The following is a 19,068-nucleotide window of genomic DNA, read 5'->3' as shown; positions in this document are numbered from 1 at the left end:
CTACACACTAGAGTTTACTTCAAACCAACAGACACACATGCTTTACTTCATAAACACAGTTACCACCCTAAACATACATTTAAGGGAATAGTAAAATCACAAATTATACGGTTCTACAGGATATCATCTTGCAAGAAAGACCTGGACTATGCAATAAATATACTATTCAACTTAGAAGAAGAGGATATACAAAACGATTCTTAAGAACCATTAAAAATAACACATTGGCCGCCCTCGCTCCCATTCATCCAACACTCACAGACCACAGCAAATCATCCACCTCTCTTAACCCTAACCTCAATCTTACTCCTAACCTTAACCCCTCCCCAAACCTCACGTCTAACCTTAACCCTCCCCTTAAACCCACGCCTAACCTTAACCTCTTCTCAAACTGCACGCCTAACCTTAACCTTTCCCCCAACCCCACGTCTAATCTTAACCTCTTCCCAAACCTCACGCCTAACCTTAACCCTTCCCTTAACCCCATACCTAACCTTAACCTCTCCCCAAACCCCACGCCTAACCCTAACCCTAAACCCAACCTCACGCCTAACCTTAACCTTCCCCTTAACCCCACGCCTAACCTTAATCCTTCCCGTAACCCCACTTCTAACCGTAACCTCTCCCCAAACCCCACACCTAACCCTAACCTCTCCCCAAACCTCACGCCTAACCTTAACCTTTCCCCCAACCCCAAGTGTAACCTTAACCTTCGCCTTAACCCCACGCCTAACCCTAATGTGTACCATTACCCTAACCATGGTTCTCATCCTATCTCCCTCCCTCACCCTAACCCTGACTCCCCTATGGAAAGTGATCTGCACCAACCACTAAACCGGAACACTTCCTCTGTCTCCCCTCCTTTGTCATCAGTACTCAATCAACAGACAACTATCATCCCCCTAGTAACCACATTTTCACATAGAATTAGACCCCTACATCAATCATTCAAACACAACTTCTCTACAGTTCAGCACACTTACATACCACTCAAACCATACAGAATTATCTCAGCATTTAGAAAGAACAAAAACTTAAAGGATATGCTTACCAAAGCAAGATTCAGTAGCAAGCCATCACAAGACCTCAAACCTCATAACTTCCATTTTCGACAGATAAAGTTCATTACAAATATACATAGTCACACATCAGCACCAGTACAGGAATCCTATTCATTGAACACACATAACACCATTTATATCATTACATGTACACTTTGCAATAAACAATACATTGGAGAAACCAAACACACCATAGAAACAAGACTCAAACAACACCTGTATAACATTAAAAGGGCACACCTACAAACTGAACTCATAACCCATTTCCAGGAGCATCCCATCACTTACCTTACCATATCAGGGTTACAGGCACATATAGGCTGGACCTGTGGGCAGCAAAGAGGGTAGAACGGGAGTGGATCCAGCACCTACAGACAATAACGCCAAATGGCCTGAACGAGAGGTTTTAGAAAATGGGTTTTAACAGACAAGAAAATGGATGGAGAAGAACATGGTTTTATTCATAATTTATTTTTATTCTCTATAGATTTATGGTTTGTTTGGTTTTAGTTTGGCACTGCCTCTTTTAGGTTTTTCTGTCCTTTAACAAAACAATAAAACCATTTAAATGCATAACATGGCGTTTATGTTCACATTTAACAACACTATGGTTGAATGGATCTCTCACCACATTGACTTCTGTACTGCCAACCAGAAAAAGAGGCAACTTGGAGCTTACCTCAGTTTTATTTATGGTCTTAGGAGGACATCTACGGGCCTTTTTAAGTACTACACCCATTACATTAGATCATCACAAATGGGAGGGATAAACAGGAGATAGGCCAGTGCACCGTAAAACGAACTAGTTGAAACAAAACACATTTATATTCAAAACCTAACCCTAACCCTAACCCAACCCTAACCCTAACCCTAACCCCCTAACCCAACCCTAAACCCTAACCCCCTAACCCTAACCCTGACCCCTAACCCAAACCGCTAACCCTAACCCCCCTAACCCTAACCAAACCCTAACCCTAACCCAACCCTAACCCTAACACCCCCCCTAGTAACCCTATCTGCTACTACCCCTCAATCAAGAAACAAGGTTCATACCCTCTAACACCACAAAAAGACCTAAAAACAACAGCCACTACTTTTCCCTGCACATCGCACCTTACTGCATATAAGCAACGTGACTCAACAAAAAAATCGGAGGAAAAATAACTCCACCACATTCAAAGACCTATAACCAGACCTATGGGTCACCCAGAACCCCAACTAAAAATTCTATAGGAACCCACAGATGTCCACTCTACCCTCTACCTTTCCTGGACCCACAGAACCTCACCTTCGGGTATTTCCAACCCCAAACCCCCCTACCAGAGCAGACCGCTCCCAACGCTAACACACAAGTTAATGGTGACACGTAGGTCAAATACACACTTTTCACAGGAGGATCTATCCTACTTATACACATCACAGGAACTCAACGTATGGCTCCTCTTGACGCCCAGGACTTCTAGTCCTACTTCAAATTCACCTGGTACCTCTCGGACACCCACAACCCAAACAGCACCCCAAAAGCAAAGAGTCTACTTCTCCTATACAATTCCCCACAGGGATCAACGACAGAGGCCTTCCCAAAAATAAAACCTCTCTCACACGGGCAAAACACCAAAATATTCAACACTGAACCTTACCTTAGCCATTCTAACTTTGACCTTAACCCTAGCCTGAATAACTCCAACCCTAACTGTTACTATCCTAACCCCAACCCTAACTTTAAACCCTCACCTTAACCATCCTACTCTAAATCTAGCCCTGACCATTCTTATTTGGACCTCAACCTTAGCCTTAAACCACTCCAACTCTAACCTTGGCCAATCCAACCCCTACCACTCCTAACACCGTCTCTGACCTTAGCCCTGGCCCCTAACCCTAACTGCAACCCCAGTTCCTACCCCTCTGTGTATGTGTGTATTTGTACATGTATCTGTACCTGACCTCATGTTGTTAACCCTGTCTGTCCCTTACAATGTATTGTGTCTTCTGTTTTGTCACACTCCACTCTTCATTCATACCAAATAACATTTGAAAAGCTTGTGTCACTACAAGGTTGAACATTTATCACATTGGGTCTCCATTGTATTATTATTAGATGTGCTTGACCTCCACTCTAACTACCTATCCACTTTACTGCATCCCCATTCCACTCTCACCTTGGTCTGATTCCTCCACACCACAGCCTGTTAGCGGCTGTCCTACCTAATAACAGTACAGACCAATCGAAATCACCTAGACAGCATTCCCACACAAGCACACACGGGAGAGTTAGCTCTCTTTGCAGCCTCAGGGGGAGACCACCGGACAGTTAGCATTTCGCTCCACACATCCAACCAGGACTACATTCAAGGCAAGTAAATTACACAGTACACACTACGGTACATGTAGATATACATACATACATTTTTACTACTTTTTGCACCTTTTATTTCAATTTTATTTGTATATTCTCCTCCCTGCTATCTGATGAAGCCGAGTAGGCAGAAACGCGTCGTGGCTGGGTTGCCCCTAGATCCGTGTGAGACTGTAAGGAAGGCAGATTCCACACGGACTTCGGGGGTAAACTCCTTTTGGCTACCCTTTTATTTTACACTTTGCTTTCCTTAATTGGACTTTTACACAGCTCTCATATATATGCACACACTAGGATGTAGTGGAGTGTGACGTTGTATGCTATCCCTCACACCACTTGTGGTGTTGTATGTGTATGCTTTTGTATATGTTAAAAATATATGTATAGGCACATTCCCTTTCATGTTTATGCATGTATGCATGTGTGCCCCCACCCCATCCTTGGTCCCAACCCTACTGACTGAGAGACACTGGCACTCAGCCATCGCAGGATAGGGCCCTTTTTACCAGTAGGCTACCTTAAAAATAGATTAGTGGCCATTAGGACCGTAAACATAGATCTCTACTAGCATTTCAGAGATACCGTGACCACGGACTCTTAAACATTTACCTTAGATTTATCCTATATGATCCCTTTGATCCTGTACCAATAATCACTAGACAACCAATTTATTTGTAACAAAACATTTTATGTTCTCCTCTTGGAGTTTCCTTGACCATGGACCCTTGACCAACAGGAAACCATTATAAACTAAAATAAATAAACAATAATATATTTAAAAATTTAATTAAATTAAAAATTTAAAAAATTAACTTAAAAATCTTTTTTTTTTTAAAGGAAAAAAGGACGAGAACCTTTTTTATCCAACTACTCTGGGGGCACGGTTTTGTCGACTCCCCCGCAGTGAGCGCACCCTAAGCAATCAGGCCCAACCATACACCAAGCAAGAAGAAGGGAGGAAATGGTAGACCGGACTCCTCCGGGACCCCTCTGGGGCCTGTTGGCAATCCTATCGGCTCAACCCTCCCAGTCCCCTTACACACGGGAGACTCACGTAACGCACTGGACCACTATCTACCCCAGATTAGATCTGGATTGGCAGTAGGTTCAGTAGCGCGTGTTTCCTCCTAGCGGGTTGGGATACCCAAAAGAGGGGCTTTTGGGTTATTCGCTGTGGCTGGAGGATCGCGTCTGCCGAATAACCCCTGGGGTGCCCAGATAATGTCTGGCGAGGTATCAGACCCCGCAGAGGAATTTCCCACTGGGGGACCCCTTACCCCGCCGCAATTAGCCTGGACAACCGAACCATTTTTTTACCTGGACTACGAACCAATTCACTGTCTAGGGATGATATACCTCTGGAAATGTTACGATCCTGGAAGGGAGTAATTCCACTGGTCACTATTACCCAAAACCTCTGAATTACCTACGACTGAGATGGTGGGGATGGAAACACCCAATTAACTTCTACTACTGCCGGACGTTTCATACGTAAGCCAGAGAAGGTTTGCCAGTTTCTAAACCCTCCATACACCGACCGGAACACAGGACGTGACTCCAGGGGCGGATGCATGACAACCGTATAGAGGGCTCGCCTTCTGGGTTTTTGTCTGCTCAAACCACTGGCTGTTATAGACTGACAACTTGACAGGGACACATGGCAACCGACTGAGGTCCGGACCTGCACAAGGTACGCAACTCGGTGGTTTTGCCTGATCCTACGCCGAGTATACCCATACAGACCAGCTGGATTCGACTAGACATGGGTTGATTTGGAATTATTCCCTTCCAGGATCCTAATGTAAATGTAATGTAATGAATTAGGATCCTGGAAGGGAATAATTCCCAATCATACACTCCCACCTACTCCAATGGTTTCCTCTCATTGCATGATGTTTGACATTCAGCCATCGGTTTATCCGGGTTGCAGGGTTGGGGTGAACAGGTTTACGCTCTCTGTGAGTCCCAAATGGCACCATATTCCCTATATAGTGCACTACTTTTGGTTCACTATGTAGGGAATAGTGTGCCTATTTGAGACTCAGCCTCTGTCTGGCTCCTGGGGTCCTGGGCATGTATCCAACATGACACCAGATGGTTACTCTTCGGAACATAAATGTAAATATGTAAATGGAACATGATACCCGCAGCACCTTTGTTCAATCAGAGAGAGGCAGTGAGTCAGCACACACACACACACACACACACACACACACACACACACACACACACACACACACACACACACACACACACACACACACACACACACACACACACACACACACACACACACACACACACACACACACACACACACACACACACACACACACACACACACACACACACACACACACACACACACACACACACACACACACACACACACACACACACACACACACACACACACACACACACACACACACACACACACACACACACACACACACACACACACACACACACACACACACACACACACACACACACACACACACACACACACACACACACACACACACACACACACACACACACACACACACAAAACAGTACAGTCCGCTAAAACACGACTATTGTAAGTATTACAGTATTTCATTTGCAATTACCCTACCCATTCCCCTCCCCATATCCCACTTTGTGACAAGTGAGGACCCTACATGCCAAGTATAGGTCATATAGTATGTTCCCTATAAGTTATAGAAAAGAGCAGAAGCTCTGAACTCTGAATTAATATCAGAATGACCGAAAAGTGCATTTTGGAGAGTATTTTAATTTTTGGGTTCCCAGGTGCCTATTTTCAATCACCAGGTGCACGGATGTATGAGGGCCCCCACAGATAGAGGGCCGTAGTAGGGTGTTGCCAGAGTGGGCATTAATATGAGAATGACCGAAAAGTGCATTTATGACAGTATTTTAATTTTTGGGTTCCCAGGTGCCTATTTTCAATCACCAGGTGCACGGATGTATGAGGGCTCCCACGGCTAGAGGGCCGTAGTAGGGTGCTCCTATAGCGGGCATGAATATCAGGAGGACCGGTAAGTGCATTTAGGACCATGTTTTAATTTTTGGGTTCCCAGGTGCCTATTTTCAATCACCAGTTGCACAGAAACAGGTCCTACCGACAGAAACATGGCAAATGTTGTTTAGAATCAATCCTCAAGGTGTTTTTCACATATCTATTCGATGATAAATCATTCGTGGCAGTTGGGTTTCTCCTCTGAAGCAAATGGAAGAATACACGCAGCTGGAGATTACGCAATAATTGCGACGGAGGACACCAAGCGAGCACCTGGTAGATGTAGTCTCTTATGGTCAATCTTCCAATGATATGCCTACAAATAAGTCACAAAGCTGCAGACACCTTGGGGAAACGACAGAAAGTGTAGGCTCATTCCTTGCGCAATCACAGCCATATAAGGAGACATTGGAACACAAATATGTCAAATAATGCCTGTTATTTACAGTACCGCAGAACGGCAGAATAACCGGTGTTGTTGTCAAGTTACATGTCTGTGTGGATGCAACTTTTGTTCATTCATTCACTTTTTTCCCAAAACTATAAACACATTTTTCTATTAAAAGGTTCTATACAAAAACGGTTTTAATTAGATGAAAATGCCCGTCTATGTGTGCCCTTTAGTTAAAAAAAAACTGTCTGTCTGTCTGTCTGTCTGTCTGTCTGTCTGTCTGTCTGTCTGTCTGTCTGTCTGTCTGTCTGTCTGTCTGTCTGTCTGTCTGTCTGTCTGTCTGTCTGTCTGTCTGTCTGTCTGTCTGTCTGTCTGTCTGTCTGTCTGTCTGTCTGTCTGTCTGTCTGTCTGTCTGTCTGTCTGTCTGTCTGTCTGTCTGTCTGTCTGTCTGTCTGTCTGTCTGTCTGTCTGTCTGTCTGTCTGTCTGTCTGTCTGTCTGTCTGTCTGTCTGTCTGTCTGTCTGTCTGTCTGTCTGTCTGTCTGTCTGTCTGTCTGTCTATTCAAGGGCTTTATTGGCATGGGAAAAATGTGTTAACATTACCAAAGCAAGTGAGGTAGATAATATATAAAGTGAATATATACACTGGAATTTCACCCAGTAGATATGGGAGTTTTTCAAAATTGGATTTGTTTTTGAAATCTTTGTGGATCTGTATAATCTGAGGGAAATATGTCTCTATAATGTCTCTCTAATATGGTCATACATTGGGCAGGAGGTTAGGAAGTGCAGCTTGTTTTACACCTCATTTTGTGGGCAGTGAGCGCATAGCCTGTCTTCTCAACACAGATAATCCTTATAGATAATCCTTATACGGCCTTTCTCAATAGCAGCTCATGTCATGTTGGTCAAAATATAGTAGATGGTTCTCTGTTGAATCACCCCTCAAAACATCTAGGCATTAGTTCCTTGCATAAGCCATTACATGCAAAATTGTTGAACTATTTGTCATAAACTGTCAAGCATAGACAGCATAAGCATAGACTCAGAAGCTACGGTACCAGTATGTACAGGTAAAACATATATCTATGTAACTACTTGATGCTCATAGAATTCATCCCACCTTATTCACCCCTGCTGGCTGCAGCATGTGATGACATCACAGTAGATGCCTGCAGAGGATGGATAAGGCATTCCAAAATATTCTTTCCACGTTGCATTGGAAGGGAAAATGGGATGGCTATTAAACACAACTTTAAAACCTGGTTTTCTTGTATGTACCAGTTTATGAGGGTTGCCTAATCACACATATGACATTTTGGAAAGATGTGACCTTTTTAACCCCTCAAAACAGCACCTATGACCCCAATGTAAGGCACTTCCGGTTGTCACAGGAAGCTGTAATTAAATACATTTCCTCACTGGGACACCATTTTACATAATCCTGAGTTCCAAGCCTTTATGTTAAAAACTGATTGATTTACAGAGAGGGTTGAATACAGTGTTTTGCTCTAACTGTAGGCAGTGATTTCAAAACATGTTTTAGGGTCAATTTAACCACTTCCTGTTGCTCCAGGAAGTGCAAAATCAACACAGATAATCCTTATACTAGCACTGTTGAAATTGATATATGCCATTGTTCGTGAACAATGACTTATCATTCTGATGACACTGACATGATCATTGAAATGAATATTTACTTTTGAGAGATGTACTATGGATTTTTAGTGACTGACTAGCTTTAGAAACATATCTATTGTATATCGTCTTCATAACATATATATATATTTCTTTGACATTGCACTATGTTAAATAGTTTAGGCTAGTGTTATCAAAATAACCCCGTTTTTTTATCCACTAATCTGTCCTTAGTCTACAAACCACCCTTTGTTTACAACCCTATTTTAGTTGAGTGTATGTAAACTTCTGACCCACTGGGAATGTGATTAAAGAAATACAAGCTGAAATAAATAATTATCTCTAAATTCTCTCTTCTCTTCAAATAGAAGTCTGTTTGTAGCCCAATATATGTTATAGGCAGGCCAATAGAGTGTTGTTACCCGGGTGGTGAGTAATGGCCTACAAGCCTGGAGGTCCATAGTTCCACTGTCCTTAAGGGGGGCAGAGCAGTCAGCCTCTGTGGAGGCTAGCTGCTCTGCCCCCTTTTTTTTTTTGGCCCATTTCCCCAATCACCAGGCCCAGATTTGGACATTGGAGATTTTATTTCTAGGTTACCAGGTGCCTACCTTCAAACACCTTGCGAGGTGACTACTTGGAATTGGGAGATTGTTTTGGGGTTACCAGTTGCACGACAATTTATTTTTCCAAGAGGTTTGTGTTGTATGTGTTTTGATCCTAATTTGTCAAGTAAGTTTTTTTTTGTAGGAGAGTCACCAGTTCCTGAACTCATGGAAAAATTCATGATTGGATTGACGTATTAGTATCCATGAAAACAGGTTACATCAGCGACAGGTGGTAAATGGCGAAAATCTCATGTTTATTCCTGTTGATACATTAAAACATATGTTCCCCATCTATAAAAACACTATGGCCGCTTATGCAGGAGAAGCAAACCAATCCGGCTATCACACTGTTGGGGTAAGTATTGATCCTTGGCAATTAAGAGAAGAACTGGGACATGGTAAACCAGCTTTTATTTTATTTTTTAAGTGAGAAGTCAGTGTACCATTTAATACCATTTAACTTTAACATTTAAACATTTAACATTACTTTAACAACCTTACTATGTGATCTATTAGATTTACATTTTAGTTATTTAGCAGACAGTCTTATCGAGAGCGACTTACAGGAGCAATTAGGGTTAAGTTCCTTGCGCAAGGGCACATCAACAGATTTCTCACCTAGACAGCTCAGGGATTCAAACCAGTACACATCAGCTCTTAATCGCTAGGCTATTGATGTACAAAGGCTGAGAATATCTTACTAACATGTCGCAACATAATTTGACTTGCTTGTTTTTATACATTTATTATTTTATAACATCTGTCTTACTGTTTCTGCTGATGTAGGTTGTTTTCTGGGTCAAGGGGAAGTAATGGAGAACCAACAGCTCAACATTGCAGTCAACAGTGTGTACTTATTGGCTCAAAAAATGTCCAACGCCTTTGTAAGACATCTTTTGAATCTTTTTTTGACATAGCAGATCATGTTTCACAGGTGGTTCCTCTTCTAGCCATGATAGGGAGTTTTAAATTGTACACTTAAAATTGGCAGTAAAATGTTGCTATACCTCAGTGCCTTCAATTAAGGTAGTTAAAACAACCACACACCATAGTCCTTGTAAGTAAAACTCATCACTCTCTAATCGGCGGTTTCTCTACGTCTACATTCTCCAGCCAGGTATCATGTAAATGATATGTCATCTCAAGCTGTACAATACAATGCAACTTCATTTTCTAATAATCTGTGGTTTCTCTACACACAGGTCCTGAAGCTGCGTCGTATCTCTTTCCACCTGATTGTATCCTGGGAGTACTCTAGCCAGACCCTGACCATCTCAAACAGCCTAATGGTCAGAAACTCCAACCAGATCTTGGCGAAGCTTCGTGACCACAAAGTGGACATCAACCTTCTCATCAAGGTAAAGAATGGAGGGAGAACAATGACCATTCGTGGTGCCGCACTTTGTGCATTTATAACTCAAATACTTCTAGTAAGTTGAACTCAGTCAATGAAAAGTCATTTTTAAAATGTCTATGTGCTACTGGCTCATATCTAAATGAGTCACATCAATGCAAGTTTTTAAAGTTAGAACAATTTAACTTTCTACCCAGCATTCTCTACTACAGGTAGATTTTTTAAAATGGTTTTTAATATCTGTGTTTTTACATGTACATTTATTGAGTGATTGATTGATTGATTAATATTATGCTACGGAATCTAAAACAAAAATCCAGAAAATCACATTGTATGATTTTTAAGTCATTAATTTGCAGTTCATTGCATGACATAAGAATTTGATCACCAGAACCTGGGGGGGAACCTGGGGGGAACCTGAACGTATCTTTGGGTCTTTAATCCATATATGATTACTATTATTGTTCATTGATCAAGACTGGTCTCGAGAAAGTCCTAGTGACTTAGAACATTCACATTAAAATGTGTCAACTATAACCTATTCTTCTTTTCCCCCCCCCCCCAAGGTTGAGATCTACCTGACCTTCGCTAAGTGCAGGATGTCGCTGGAGGCCAACGTAAACGTGGGCTGGAGCGGCAGCCAGCAAGAGCCTGTCTCCAGGGTTCGGTTTCCCAGATACAGATTACACCTTGCTCTGCACTGAAGAGCATTTTCAATTGAGATTCTCCATTAGGCATGCCTTTTAGTCTATAGTAGATTTACTTTGGATCTGGTAGAGCCTGACTCCAGGGGTTTTCAAGCATTTGCATTTTCTTCTCTGAAATCAACAACAGCCCTTTCTATAATATTCACTCTATTCCTCAGAGCTACCATTGATCCATGGACATTTTAGATTAGTACATTTATAGAAAAGATTATAAATATGTCTTATTTAAATATATGATTTGAGAGGGTACTGCCATTTATGCATAAATTAATATTTAGGGGTGAAATGGGAACTTGTAGAGCTCCAAGTTTTAGGTATGTCCACAGATGGATAATATATTTTATAGTACTTTCCTTTAAGCATTTTCATTCCTTAATCTTACTGTTTGAAACGAATAGTGATTCAATAAAGCTGTTGTTCTCTTGTGATAGCCTCTCTCTCAATGGACAACAAGTAGAGACTGTAAAAATCAAAATGCCTGGTAGGAACCTATGTTTCCAGTAACATGCACTTTTTTCCCAAAACTATAAACACATTTTTCTATTAAAAGGTTCTATACAAAAACGGTTTTAATTAGATGAAAATGCCCGTCTATGTGTGCCCTTTAGTTAAAAAAAAACATCCAGATTGGACATGTACTTTTTGATTTATTCACATTTTGGTGATTTTGAATATAGCCCAAGATGGCGGCCAAAAAAGGTCAAATAAGGCCAAATAATATTACACAATTAAAATAATAAATCACCACAAACATGGCTTCATCGTTGTGCACAGTTTATCACCCTTTTTCATCAGAGAGAGACAGACAGACAGAGAGACTGTCTGTCTGTCTGTCTGTCTGTCTGTCTGTCTGTCTGTCTGTCTGTCTGTCTGTCTGTCTGTCTGTCTGTCTGTCTGTCTGTCTGTCTGTCTGTCTGTCTGTCTGTCTGTCTGTCTGTCTGTCTGTCTGTCTGTCTGTCTGTCTGTCTGTCTGTCTGTCTGTCTGTCTGTCTGTCTGTCTGTCTGTCTGTCTGTCTGTCTGTCTGTCTGTCTGTCTGTCTGTCTGTCTGTCTGTCTGTCTGTCTGTCTGTCTGTCTGTCTGTCTGTCTGTCTGTCTGTCTGTCTGTCTGTCTGTCTATTCAAGGGCTTTATTGGCATGGGAAACATGTGTTAACATTACCAAAGCAAGTGAGGTAGATAATATATAAAGTGAATATATACACTGGAATTTCACCCAGTAGATATGGGAGTTTTTCAAAATTGGATTTGTTTTTGAAATCTTTGTGGATCTGTATAATCTGAGGGAAATATGTCTCTCTAATGTCTCTCTAATATGGTCATACATTGGGCAGGAGGTTAGGAAGTGCAGCTTGTTTTACACCTCATTTTGTGGGCAGTGAGTGCATAGCCTGTCTTCTCAACACAGATAATCCTTATAGATAATCCTTATACGGCCTTTCTCAATAGCAGCTCATGTCATGTTGATCAAAATATAGTAGATGGTTCTCTGTTGAATCTTACCCCTCAAAACATCTAGGCATTAGTTCCTTGCATAAGCCATTACATGCAAAATTGTTGAACTATTTGTCATAAACTGTCAAGCATAGACAGCATAAGCATAGACTCAGAAGCTACGGTACCAGTATGTACAGGTAAAACATATATCTATGTAACTACTTGATGCTCATAGAATTCATCCCACCTTATTCACCCCTGCTGGCTGCAGAATGTGAGGACATCACAGTAGATGCCTGCAGAGGATGGATAAGGCATTCCAAAATATTCTTTCCACGTTGCATTGGAAGGGAAAATGGGATGGCTATTAAACACAACTTTAAAACCTGGTTTTCTTGTATGTACCAGTTTATGAGGGTTGCCTAATCACACATATGACATTTTGGAAAGATGTGACCTTTTTAACCCCTCAAAACAGCACCTATGACCCCAATGTAAGGCACGTCCGGTTGTCACAGGAAGCTGTAATTAAATACATTTCCTCACTGGGACACCATTTTACATAATCCTGAGTTCCAAGCCTTTATGTTAAAAACTGATTGATTTACAGAGAGGGTTGAATACAGTGTTTTGCTCTAACTGTAGGCAGTGATTTCAAAACATGTTTTAGGGTCAATTTAACCACTTCCTGTTGCTCCAGGAAGTGCAAAATCAACACAGATAATCCTTATACTAGCACTGTTGAAATTGATATATGCCATTGTTCGTGAACAATGACTTATCATTCTGATGACACTGACATGATCATTGAAATGAATATTTACTTTTGAGAGATGTACTATGGATTTTTAGTGACTGACTAGCTTTAGAAACATATCTATTGTATATCGTCTTCATAACATATATATATATTTCTTTGACATTGCACTATATTAAATAGTTTAGGCTAGTGTTATCAAAATAACCCCGTTTTTTTATCCACTAATCTGTCCTTAGTCTACAAACCACCCTTTGTTTACAACCCTATTTTAGTTGAGTGTATGTAAACTTCTGACCCACTGGGAATGTGATTAAAGAAATACAAGCTGAAATAAATAATTATCTCTAAATTCTCTCTTCTCTTCAAATAGAAGTCTGTTTGTAGCCCAATATATGTTATAGGCAGGCCAATAGAGTGTTGTTACCCGGGTGGTGAGTAATGGCCTACAAGCCTGGAGGTCCATAGTTCCACTGTCCTTAAGGGGGGCAGAGCAGTCAGCCTCTGTGGAGGCTAGCTGCTCTGCCCCCCCTTTTTTGGCCCATTTCCCCAATCACCAGGCCCAGATTTGGACATTGGAGATTTTATTTCTAGGTTACCAGGTGCCTACCTTCAAACACCTTGCGAGGTGACTACTTGGAATTGGGAGATTGTTTTGGGGTTACCAGTTGCACAACAATTTATTTTTCCGGCCCAATTCAGTTTTTCCAAAAAATATTAAACATACTTCCCGCAGGGCTAGAGGTCCCATATTTCTTGTGATAGCCTCTCTCTCAATGGGCAACAAGTAGAGAATGTAAAAAACAAAATGCCCTGGTAGGAACCTATGTTTCCAGTAACATGTACTTTTATAGCCCAAAATCTGATTTTCAAGAAATGATTCAAAATACTTCCAGACGGGCTACAGGTCCCATCTTTCGTCTCATTCCCTTTCTCTCAATGGACAACAAGTATAGACTGTAAAAATCAAAATGCCCTGGTAGGAACCTATGTTTCCAGTAACATGCACTTTTTTCCCAAAACTATAAACACAATTTTCTATTAAAAGGTTCTATACAAAAACGGTTTTAATTAGATGAAAATGCCCGTCTATGTGTGCCCTTTAGTTAAAAAAAAAACCCATCCAGATTGGACATGTACTTTTTGATTTATTCACGTTTTGGTGGGCATTCTATGTTGTGTGTCTGGTTTGTCTATTTCTATGTTTGGCCTGATATGGTTCTCAATCAGAGGCAGGTGTTAGTCATTGTCTCTGATTGGGAACCATATTTAGGTAGCCTGTTTTGTGTTGGGTTTTGTGGGTGACTGTTCCTGTCTCTGTGTTTTGCACCAGATAGGGCTGTTTTTGGTTTTCCACGTTTATTGTTTTGTAGTGTTCATGTTTATCCGTTTTTATTAAACCTGAGTCAATATAACCACACTGTGTTTTGGTCCTCCTCTACTTCACCACAGGAAAACCCTGCCATTCCTTCTCTTCCCTTAGGAATGCATTGCCAGCTGCTCTAAATTCAACTGGATGACAAAGTGGGTTAGTTACCCTAGCAAACTACCATCAATGACAACTAATCAGGCTAGTATAAGGATTATCTGTGTTGATGTTTGTGGTGATTTATTATTTTAATTGTGTAATATTGCACATTATCTTTCAATATGTATATCAACAGAAGAGAACTAAATGTTTACAGGCTAGGAAGAACACCTCCAAATGTCACACTTATCTCTGTAAACATTTGAGATTTTTGGAGCTTTTCATAGATCCCCAGACAATTTAGACAAATAGTCCTGTTATTGAACGTACAGCCAAAACTAGCCAGTTTTGAGGGTGCATAGAGTCATAACTAGGATAGTCACAGTATGTACAATACATGCCCTGTTCCTGTGAATAGAGCCAGGCTGAATTTTGACAGGCTGGGAAGATTGCCTCCAAATGTGACTGGCTTAGCCTCTCAGCTGTTTTTGGACAGGGAAAAATCCATGTTGTTGCCTAGGTGATTGTTCTGAAGGTGGAGGCTATTCAGGGTCAGTAACAGCACACCCCCGAGTTGGAGTTTTACATGATAGTGGTTGGCTGGAGATTTTCTACCAAGCTGAATTTGTATTAATTTGTAAAAATATAAATATGATTCTAAATGCATTTAAGCACATTAAATTCAGGTCAGGACTCATTCTGGGCCTAGAATGTACACACACTCTCTCTATCTCTCTTAATGGATGACTTTATGAAATAGATATACTGTTAAATAAAAATTTAAAATATGGTTCTAAATGCACTTACCAGTGTTCCAGATATCCATGCTCACTATCTGACCACCCTACTACGGCCCTCTGTCAATGGGGGTCTGTCCTGAGTGTCAGTATCTGACCTTTATTTCCTTTGTTTTGTATTTATTTAGTATGGTCAGGGTGTGAGTTGGGTGGGCAGTCTGTTTGTTTTTCTATGTTTTGGGGTATTTCTATGTTTCGGCCTAGTTTGGTTCTCAATCAGGCCATGAACCATTAACAGTGAATCAATTCCTTAATGTGCCTTGTCACGTTCTGTCCATCGTTCGTATGTGTTTTCCTTGTTTTAGTGTTGGTCAGGACGTGAGCTGTGTGGGCATTCTATGTTGTGTGTCTGGTTTGTCTATTTCTATGTTTGGCCTGATATGGTTCTCAATCAGAGGCAGGTGTTAGTCATTGTCTCTGATTGGGAACCATATTTAGGTAGCCTGTTTTGTGTTGGGTTTTGTGGGTGACTGTTCCTGTCTCTGTGTTTTGCACCAGATAGGGCTGTTTTTGGTTTTCCACGTTTATTGTTTTGTAGTGTTCATGTTTATCCGTTTTTATTAAACCTGAGTCAATATAACCACACTGCGTTTTGGTCCTCCTCTACTTCACCACAGGAAAACCCTGCCATTCCTTCTCTTCCCTTAGGAATGCATTGCCTGCTGCTCTAAATTCAACTGGATGACAAAGTGGGTTAGTTACGCTAGCAAACTACCATCAATGACAACTAATCAGGCTAGTATAAGGATTATCTGTGTTGATGTTTGTGGTGATTTATTATTTTAATTGTGTAATATTGCACATTATCTTTCAATATGTATATCAACAGAAGAGAACTAAATGTTTACAGGCTAGGAAGAACACCTCCCAATGTCACACTTATCTCTGTAAACATTTGAGATTTTTGGAGCTTTTCATAGATCCCCAGACAATTTAGACAAATAGTCCTGAATTGAACGTACAGCCAAAACTAGCCAGTTTTGAGGGTGCATAGAGCCATAACTAGGATAGTCACAGTGATGTACTTTACATGCCCTGTTTCTGTTGATCGAGATCTACAATTTGAGACTATTTTCGTAAAGATTGGAGCCTTTTGAAGCTTCATAGATCCCCAGACAATTTAGACAAATAGGGGAGGTCGGGGGAGGCTGTAGTGGTCTGATTAGAGATGGGTTGGTGGTGGGGGGAGGCTGTAGTGGTCTGATTAGAGATGGGTTGGTGGTGGGGGAGGTCGGGGGAGGCTGTAGTGGTCTGATTAGAGAAGAGATGGGTTGGTGGTAGGGGGTGGTCGGGGGAGGCTGTAGTGGTCTGATTAGATATGTTTTGGTGGTGGGGGAGGTCGGGGGAGGCTGTAGTGGTCTGATTAGAGATGGGTTGGTGGTGGGGGGGCTGTAGGGTCTGATTAGAGATGGGTTGGTGGTGGGTGGAGGCTGTAGTGGTCTGATTAGAGATGGGTTGGTGGTGGGGGAGGTGGGGGGCTGTAGGCTGTAGTGGTCTGATTAGAGATGGGTTGGTGGTGGTCTGATTAGGGGGTTGGTGGTGGGGGAGGGGGGAGGCTGTAGTGGTCTGATTAGAGATGGGTTGGTGGTGGGGGGTCTGATTAGGGGTTGGGGGGGGAGGCTGTAGTGGTCTGATTAGAGATGGGTGGTGGTGGGGGAGGGTAGTGGTCTGATTAGAGATGGGTTGGCTGGGCTGGTGGTCTGATTAGAGAAGGATAGTCGGGGGGAGGTCGGGGGAGGCTGTAGTGGTCTGATTAGAGATGGGTTGGTGGTGGGGGAGGTGGGGGGAGGCTGTAGTGGTCTGATTAGAGATGGGTTGGTGGTCGGGGGAGGGGAGATGGGTTGGTGGTTGGGGGAGGCTGTAGTGGTCTGATTAGAGATGGGTTGGTGGTCGGGGGAGGCTGGTGGTCTGATTAGAGATGGGTTGGTGGTGGGGGAGGTCTGATTAGGGGGAGGCTGTAGTGGTCTGATTAGAGAAGAGATAGTCGTGGGAGGAGGTCGGGGGAGGCAGAAGTGGTCTGATTAGAGATGGGTTGGTGGTTGGGGGAGGTCGGGGGAGGCTGTAGTGGTCTGATTAGAGAAGAGATGGGTTGGTGGTCGGGGGTCGGGGGAGGCTTTAGTGGTCTGATTAGAGATGGGTTGGTGGGGGAGGTCGGGGGAGGCTGTAGTGGTCTGATTAGAGAAGAGATAGTCGTGGGAGGAGGTCGGGGGAGGCAGAAGTGGTCTGATTAGAGAAGAGATGGGTTGGTGGTGGGGGAGGTCTGGGGGAGGTTGTAGTGGTCTGATTAGAGATGGGTTGGTGGTAGGGGGAGTCAGGGGGAGGCTGTAGTGGTCTGATTAGAGAAGAGATAGTGGTGGGAGGAGGTCGGGGGAGGCTGTAGTGGTCTGATTAGAGAGGTGATGGGTTTGTGGTAGGGGGAGGTCGGGGGAGGCTGTAGTGGTCTGATTAGAGAAGAGATGGGTTGGTGGGGAGGCTGTAGTGGTCTGATTAGAGAGGGTTGGTGGGGGGTCGGGGAGGTGTAGTGGTCTGATTAGAGAAGAGATGGGTTGGTGGTAGGGGGAGGTCAGGGGGAGGCTGTAGTGGTCTGATTAGAGAAGAGATGGGTGGGAGGAGGGTCTGGGGGGAGGCTGTAGTGGTCTGATTAGAGAAGAGATGGGTTGGTGGGGGGGAGGTGGAGGTCGGAGGCTGTAGTGGTCTGATTAGAGATGGGTTGGTGGTAGGGGAGGTCAGGGGGAGGCTCTGATTAGGGGAGGCTGTAGTGGTCTGATTAGAGAAGAGATGGGTTGGTGGTAGGGGGAGGTCGGGGGAGGCTGTAGTGGTCTGATTAGAGAAGGATGGGTTGGTGGTAGGGGGAGGTCTGGGGTCTGATTAGGCTGTAGTGGTCTGATTAGAGAAGAGATGGGTTGGTGGTGGGGGAGGTCGGGGGAGGCTGTAGTGGTCTGATTAGAGAAGAGATGGGTTGGTGGTGGGGGGAGGTCGGGGGAGGCTGTAGTGGTCTGATTAGAGAAGAGATGGGTTGGTGGTGGGAGGGGTCGGGGGAGGCTGTAGTGGTCTGGGGAGGGTTGGTGGTGGGGGAGGTCTGTAGTGGTCTGATTAGAGAAGAGATGGGTTGGTGGTGGGGGAGGTCTGTAGTGGTCTGATTAGAGAAGAGATGGGTTGGTGGTGGGGGGAGGTCGGGGGAGGCTGTAGTGGTCTGATTAGAGAAGAGATGGGTGGGTGGTAGGGGGGGGGGGTGTAGTGGTCTGATTAGAGGAGATGGGTTGGTGGTGGGGGAGGTCTGGCTGTAGTGGTCTGATTAGAGAAGAGATGGGTTGGTGGAGGGGGGGAGGCTGTAGTGGTCTGATTAGAGATGGGTTGGTGGTTGGGGGAGGTCGGGGGAGGCTGTAGTGGTCTGATTAGAGAGATTAGAGATGGGTGGGAGGGGGGGGGTCGGGGGAGGCTGTAGTGGTCTGATTAGAGATGGGGGTGGTGGTGGGG

The sequence above is a fragment of the Oncorhynchus gorbuscha genome, unplaced genomic scaffold, assembly GCF_021184085.1.
Source record: "Oncorhynchus gorbuscha isolate QuinsamMale2020 ecotype Even-year unplaced genomic scaffold, OgorEven_v1.0 Un_scaffold_764, whole genome shotgun sequence".
Classification (NCBI taxonomy): Eukaryota; Metazoa; Chordata; class Actinopteri; order Salmoniformes; family Salmonidae; genus Oncorhynchus; species Oncorhynchus gorbuscha.
Note: the sequence above shows the minus strand (reverse complement) of the source record.